This window comes from Lacerta agilis, chromosome 5, assembly GCF_009819535.1.
Source record: "Lacerta agilis isolate rLacAgi1 chromosome 5, rLacAgi1.pri, whole genome shotgun sequence".
Taxonomy (NCBI): domain Eukaryota; kingdom Metazoa; phylum Chordata; class Lepidosauria; order Squamata; family Lacertidae; genus Lacerta; species Lacerta agilis.
In genome coordinates this window covers 16,889,317-16,897,640 of record NC_046316.1, presented here as the reverse complement: position 1 = coordinate 16,897,640, position 8,324 = coordinate 16,889,317, and positions in this window count along the sequence as shown.

Genomic DNA, 8,324 nt, shown 5'->3' with positions numbered 1-8,324 from the left:
TGTCCCTGTCAATTTGAGTCAGGCCCTGGATTATACTTCGCTGGCATTCAGTTAGCTGAATGTTTAAAGCTTTAGATGTTCACTGCTGAGCTGAACGATATTGTGGTTTGTTGCAAAGCTGCAAAGTAGTGTCTCTTTCTAGGAAATGAAATGAGCAGAAGGGTTCAAACAATGCACTTCCAGTGTATGCTTACCAGTGCTTTTGTGGAGCAAATTTAAGGAAAGTCGGCACAACAGCTTCCCACACTACCATGAAGAACTGAGAGTTGGAGAAAACAGCCCAGGCACGGTTATCTGCAAAATAAGAGAAATCATTCTTAAATTCACAAAAAGTCACAAAGTTTAGCTGTTCTTGGAACAGGGTTATAATTTGGTAACAGAGTGCACACAAATCGGCCTATAGATCTCAGAGAATGTAAGGACACACAGAGCTAACACTGTCATATTCATGCAGCAAACCATGAAATCTTACTTAGGCCATTTCTCTGTGCTGCAGTTCTTGTTGGTTAGATTTGTCTCTCATTGCTCTGCAAAAAAAAAACAACAACCCACCACAGCATGAGAAATGGACACAGACAAAATATACTCAGCCCCTTTCAGCATCTGGGTAGATTGGTAGGTGGTGCTATACTGTGTCTGTCTTGACCCAAGTTTCCTTCAAGTCTCAATTTTTCTAGAGAAAAATGCAAAGACACCCAAGACAGTTTAAGGTCATTATTTTTGACAAACATTGTTTCACTAATATGGTGATACTGACTGAGCTGAATATGGAAGGTGCTGAGTTGCCATCCTTGGCTTAAAATTAACTATAGCCATAGTCCGAACTTCTTCATCTTCTTAATGGTAGATAAAGGGTAAAGGAGCTATTATTGTACTGGCCTTCCTTTCATTCCCACCTGTCATACTCTGTTGCTGCTGGGAAATCCTCTTATCCTGTTCTTCATGCCTTTAACTGACCAGATTTGCCTTTCGTAATTCTTTCAGGAGACAGTGTTACACCAGCATTATATATAAACAATATAAGTCTTTGTTTCAGTATGTCTAGTGACAAACAATTTTTCTTTTTAATCTTGTGGGACAGTTGGAAAACAAACAACAGACTTTCAGAATATTTCCCTAATGCTGACCTTGCGCTCTCTGCACTGTAATCCTGCTCAAATCCTCTCCGCAACCAGGACAGTCTTTGCTAAAGAATTAATCTGGACTTTCTCACTGCCCTTTTCCTTTATATGCCGCCTTAGGAAATTCAGCATCCTTCCTTTGTTACTAATACTATTATTGGTTGGTGTCAGATTATCCTGGTGCACTTTCTATTGATGCCCAAAAAACAAACTTCAGTCTGGCCTCCTCCTCCATCCATCCCAAATGAACTTCTGCCAGGCAATTGCTTGTACATATTGCCCAGTGGTTCGGCTAAGGCTATAGTATAGATTACTATACTTAACCACTTTACCACACTGGTTCTACTTAGCTCCATCCTTATTTCAGACATTGTGATATATCGGTATATAGTGATGTTTAGCTGGTGGCATATCACAGTGTTGATATATTGCCCAGCTCTAATGAGGACCTTAATTAAGTGTCAAGCTAAAGAGAAAGAAGCCCATTCTGCACAACCAATAATATTACACAGTAGACTCACACATTTGCACTTTGCCCCACTAAGAGATCACAGCAGTCTAGGGATAGATAAATGGTTGAACACTGATATGAGTTATATGCTCTCTTGGGTTTAATATCTTATTCAATTGCAACAGTTTTTGAGAACCAGATCAACTTACTGGGGGTAACCCTCAAGTTAGAACACATTCCTATTCTCTCTGATGTTTCCCATCTGTGTGCCCCAGGTAGCTAAGAAAAACATTCTCAAACTAGTTATCAAAATTCAAGGAAACAGTCTAGCCAGATAGAAAGTGTGGCTGGGGAAATGGGTGTGGCATGGAGTTGGAGAGGATCACAAGTGAGTTGGAGGCCCTCATTTGGCCACAGGGCTTGAAGTTCCCCAATCCCGATGTTAAAGATTACAATATCAGTGAGCTTTGTGACTGGGCAGGGATTTGAACCCAACTGTCCCTTGTCCTACCTTGGTATTCTAGCTGCTATAAGCCACATTAGTTTTCCCCTTCTTGGATGTTTCACTGCACATTTCAGTAAATTGCTTGCACATATATTAGTCAGTTCAGGTGCCATATGGACCATCTCCTCATAGTATGGCTGGTTCTTATCTTTGCTTCTACATTTCACAAGGAAGGGGTGTGTTTGCAGACATACTGAGAGGACGCTGGCTATTTTAAGCCTGATCCTGCTAAGCTTTCCCGTGTGACTCTGCTGTCTGTTCCTTTGACAATGAATGACCCCTGTGGCCAGTTATTACCAACCCTTCAGCACAGCAAAAGATGCTTCCACTTTATCAAACACCGTTATTTTCCAATGAGATAAAGGCATGTAGAAGAGTCCTGAGAATGTTCTCCTCCCCCTAAATGGTTACAGCACCAGTTGCAAAAGATAACAGGGCCAGCTTGCTTTCTCATCTGTGAATCTCTACCGGCTGCTAAGAGTAAGTGTGTAAGTGGCCTTGAGAGGATCAGGGTCGACAAGATCAGGAGCCAGAGAGATTGAACAGGCACCGAAAGGTGAAATCAAATGCAGGGTCAATGTAGGCCAGGATTTGTGTCTGAAGGAGCAGGCCAGGCTGAGATGACTCCCCAGAAGCATGGTGTCTGTAATCTGGGACAACATTCAAATCCAGAAGTAGTGGTCTCTGGAGACAATGATCAACTTTAGGCAGGAACAGAAAGCAGTGTAAGAGGTCCAGATATGGCTGCCAGCCATTGGGGGGGGGGGGTATGCAGTCCAGCTCTTTAACTTGATCTACACAAGTACAAATCAGCCTCTGAAGCTTTTCACAGCATGGGACTAAATACTATTACTTGCACACTCTCCAAGTGTCTCGATTTTCCAGGGACAGTACCGGAATGACGAAAGCTTCTGGTTTGATCCTGGAATGTCCCTATTTCCCCTGCCACACTGTTCAAGCACAAACATGATGGGAGAAGGTTTTTAATTGGTACAAGGCACTTAAAAATACATTTTTTAAAATCCTGTGTTGTTCCAGGTAGCTAAGATCAGGACAGGGACTAGTAGCAGGGCAGGAAAAAGACAAAAATCAAGGAATGTAGCTCATTGTTACAAGCATCTTAGGGTACCTATCTTTTCAGAGGAAAAATACCTCTGGGATTGTCCCTTTTCCTGACCAACCCAAGCAGCAAACCCTCTTGGTTTAACCTGGAGCCAAGAATGTCACTGAACTGTGGGCTTAAAGCTCATGGGTATGAAATAAAGAGCATATTTCACCAACAACTGAAGAGGGCACCTCTCTTTGGCGTAGGGGAGGCAGCTCAGAGACTAGGGATGGCTGAGTGCACACTCCACAAGGGAGGGTGTTTGAAAAAGAGTGAGAGGCTGTCAGCTCTGCAGGCAAGGGGTGTGACATAACTGGGCTTCTGAGCCCCACAGGGGTGTCGCAGAAATAATGTAGTTGGTCAAGGGAGCCGTGGACTCAAAAAGGTTGAAAACCTCTGCCTTACACAATCCATAAGGGCTGTCAAAATGGAATACCTAAACTTTCCAATCAGTGTAAGTAGCTGCAAGCTTAAACATTCAAAGTCGCTTAGGCTGTTCTAGACTCCCATTGATCTAAATCCCTTTCCCCTTCTTCCAGCTGTGTCGAATTAGACCGACTTAGCTCTGAATCACAGTTCACTCTGGGTTTAAAGCAAGCTTCACAACCAGCTTGGTGCCACTCCGGAACTCTTACTCTGGATGGACTGAACCAAGAGAAAAGGGAAATTAAATCTGGATTAAGTCTTTCAGCAGCCTGTCAGCCAGGGAATCAACTAACTATTTGGCTGTTTTGTTTTGGCGTTTACTTATAGGTCATTTCCCAGAAAGCAAGGAGGCAAAGCTGTTGTCTCTCCCCCAGGTTATTTTCTTTAGTTGTACAGTTTGGTAACTTTTTGGGCAAGCTTTGCCCCCAGAGCTGCTCAGAGCAGCTGGCCAGTGTCTCCAACTCAATCTTACATTGTACTGGCCCATATATATGGCACTTTCCCCCCCAAATTCCAATTGTGAAAAATTAAGTGTGGCTTATCCTTACGGTCTCACTGCTGAAACAGCTGCCCAGGAGGGCCATTGGGGGTGCGGGACAATGGTGCACAGCCTGCCCGCAGCTCCAAAGCCTCCCCCGACGCTGGCTTGGGAAGGTAGTGCTGGGAGGCAGGTGCGCAGCACACTCAGAACAGAGTGCTGGCACCAGCTGCCCCCCGTTCAGGGCGGTAGTGCCAGGAGGCAGGCACCCAGCGCACTCGAAACCGGGCGCTGGCTTGCTTGGGGAGCAGTGTGCCGAAAGCCAGCCACCCCCTGTTTAGGGCGGTAGTGCCAGGAGGCAGGCCGCACCAGCAAATAAGTCTTGAATTCTAAAGGTGCAGCTTATTTGCGGGTGCGGCTTATATTCGGGCCAATACGGTACTTGATTTACTCCCAAGTAAGTTCCAAGAAGCTTGAAATGTAGCAGTGGTGACTGCAATGGGGTGGAACTGCCCTCCTGACACCAGCATTACTGCTACTTACCTGGATGGGTCTAGGGTGGGGCAGCGTCAAGGCCAGGGCTTTGTGGGAACTCCAAATTAGTGGCCGTGGTCTCACCCATTTACTTGCACAGCTCCAACTTTGCCACTGCTCTGCCCCAGCCAAGTCCAGGTAAGCAGCAATGATGGCAGGGTTAGGAGGGCAGCTCCATTCACAACTTTAGCAGCTACTGGCTTTGTTGAAATAATAAGAGGAAGAGTTGACGTGTATTTGATGCAAAGTTTGCTGGTAGCTGACTTTAGACCAACCCAGGTATTCTCACCGCATCTCCGTTTCTATGTCTAACTATTGCCCAAATGTCAATGAAAAGTACCACAAAAATGCAAGCACATATTGACCATGGGCACTTCCTGATCTTGGAACCTATCAAACATACCCCATCCATGTTATGCACATCGGATATGTTGCAAATGCATGCCCACCCTTCTCTGCTGTGGCTGGACCTTCCAAAGTAACCATTTTTCAAGGGCTACATCGCCAAATGTGATTCAGGTGCCTTCTCAGGAAGCAAATGTTAGGCACTGCCCATCATCTAGGACAGAGTTTCCTAAACTTGGGTCTCCAGCAGGTTTTGGAGTACAATTCCCATCACCCCTGGCTACTGGTCCTGCTAGCTAGAGATGATGGGAGTTGTAGTCCAAAGACCCAAGTATGGGAAAGTCTGATTTAGGGGATCCATCTCTAAACTACTTCTGTATTCGTCCTACTGAAGTGGACATAAGCAGCTGATGGCATCTGGTTGCACAACAGAAAGGAAGCATGTGTGTTGCACAGCTTCCAACTTAAGGTTTGGGAAATTTTAACCAATTTCTCTTTTAAAAGCAGAAAACAGCCCACACTTTGTCACCACAAAGCCCTACCTTTCTTCAAGCAGTCCTGAAGGGCAGGCCTGGAACCAGTGTAGCTTTTCTCAGTTTCGGCAAACAATACTTAGCACCAGATATTGGCACTGAAAACCCCCAAAGACATTGTTTCAGAAGGCTGACTCACCTCGCTCCTGGCACGATGTCTCAGCATAGTACAAGCCATATTGTACTTGAACAGACTTGGCTCTTCAGGGAGGCCTCCCAGTGCCCCTTCCCTTCAGGACACATGGTTCTCATTAGGTAGTTATATGCATCGTTATGCAGGCCAGTTGTTCTTGGACATGTGACTATACAGCGAGTTGTTTTGCAGTGTCTGTGCCATTGGGCTCATTCAGGGTTGGGAAAACTTGTGGCCCTCCAAACTCCCGTCATCCCCAACCATCAGCCAAGCTGTCTGAGGCTGATGGGAGTTGAACTCTGAATGTACATTAGACATATTGTTAAATGCCACCTCAGTCTCTAAGCAGTGAAAGACTCCAGGGGTCCCAGAACCGCCCTAGTAGGGTAGCAATTGTTCCTTGATAATTTGTCACCCCCTCCATTAAGGAAACTGGGGCGCACTGCCCCTATGCTCCCCCTTGCTACGCCCCTGACTGTGCAGCCGCCACAGCCCTCCAATGACAACCATTTTATGGTAGTGCCAACAACAGTTTTCCCAGACTTCTAAATGTGGCCCCAAAAAGAAGTGTCTGAATGTGTAGTGAACAAACAATTTTCCAAAATATATTGCAAATTAACAACACTTTCTGTTGCCAAATGCATTTTGAACATAGTCTTCTTCAGTGGCATGGAACATACAGTTTCTCAGTTTTGTTTACACCCTTGTTTAAAGATGCCTGAGCTATTGTGTATTCTGGATCTATTCTGAAGCAGCAAACAATTTCCACCACTGAAGAAGACTGTATGCCAAAATTGAAGCTGTATTTAAAATTGTAGGTTGTTGCTTGTTTGTTTTTTAAAGTCCCTATTTTTTTTACATGTTGTTTTTGTTGGGCTCCAGCTCCCACCAGCCCCAGGCAGCATAGCCATTGATGATAGCCTATGGATGCTGCCCTGAGATCTCCTTAGAGAAAGGGTGGGGTAAAAGTGCAACAGTAATAAATTAATACAGCAGTTGATTAACCATTTTAGTGAAGTGTAGCAGCCAAGAGATTGTTTCATATGCAAGAGATCCCAGGTTCCGTCCCCAGCATTTCCAGGTAGGATTGGGAAAGATGCCACTCGGAAACCCTTGAGATTTTATTCAGTGTAGAGCCATTGGTTTTCATTTCAGCTCATAGTAAAAACAGTCAGTCATCCTGTGTCTTTGCCCCGCCCAGACCATGGCTATATATATACTTTATTTACACCATCAGTCACACCTGATAGGCTCATTCAAACTCCCCTACTGGAGCCGGATTGGACAGCTCCTACGGGCCAATCAAGTTACTGCATTCTAGAATCCTACCTGCCTATTGTTCTGGGATCCAAGCTCAAGACATAACAGATTTGCTTCCAGTCAGTGTAGACCAGAGTGGCGGACCCGCAGCCTGCAGGTCAGTCTTGCCCCATGATACTATGTACCCCAAACCATTCCCACTTGGTGATCAGCTTGTGCAACTCATGACATCAGCTGATGGGCAAGACAACAGAGCACAATTCTCTTGATTTTGTGTTCACTGTGCGTGCCTGTTCACAGCAGGGAACAGGCACGTGCAGCCAAATCATCAGTATTTGACCTTGCCCCCCCCCCGCTTGTCAGCTGATGTATGGGGGGGGTCCTAAATACCCATTGCAGGCGTTGGCTGTGAGAAGGACTTCTCCCTTGCACAGCCAATACTTGAAAAATGCAGTGTTCTTTCACTCCCCCCCAGGGGAAGAAGTGCTCTGTCACATGGGCATATTTGGAGGGGAACAGGGGCAGCTGCCCCTTAAATCAAGTAAATAAATGAGAATACTTAACTAAAAGTAGAAATTGTAGAAAGGTTTTGAGAGATTTTTCTAAGCAGTTGGGGTCAAAAGAAAGTAATTTAAAACAGTTGCCGAGACATTTCATTCTAAATCTGCTAGATGGAGCCAGACAGAGGATGATGACTGGTGGGTGTCCTGCCCCCCCCCGACATAAATCCTGGATACGCCCATGTTTTGCCAGTACTATGCTTTGGGCTTTCCAAAGCGGGAAGCGTAAGGCAGGCAATCCCCCTTGTGCTGCAGTTCCCAAGCACCTGATAGCCAGCTAGCTTTCAAAATCCCTTGTGTGGAAACCCACACGAGGGATTTGAGCAGGTGAATTGTCCCACCCACCGTCAATGTTGCCCCCCAGGGTGGGATCTGACCCCTGGAGCCCAAAAGGTTCCCCATCTCTGTTGTAGACAGTGTTGGGTGTGATAAATTATTTGTCTGACGTGGTATAAAGCCTATTTCCTATGCCTCCGATTTATGTTTATGCGGGGAATCTTAAGTTTGTGAGTACAAGTAAAAATACTGGAACTATGGTAACCTGCACTGAGCTTTCAAGACAGAGTGGAATTCTTAAAGAAATCTAATCAAACAAGTAATAATAGGCCTGACTGGTGAACCCCACGTTGTTTTCTCCTGCAGAGTGATTAAAAACTATGCATACAGAAATCCAAGGCAGCTGCTTTGTGCTTGATCCAATTCGTTGTGTTCAGCGGAGCTCTTTTCCGGCACATTCCATTCATGCTCCGTATAAGTTAATAACAAACTCTCACACACCCCACCTTTCGCTTCAGCAGATTTGGCCTAGAATGAGTTTCCCTGGGTGACTGGTCCCTATGTGGAATTTAAAGGGTGGCTTGGATGGGGGTGGGG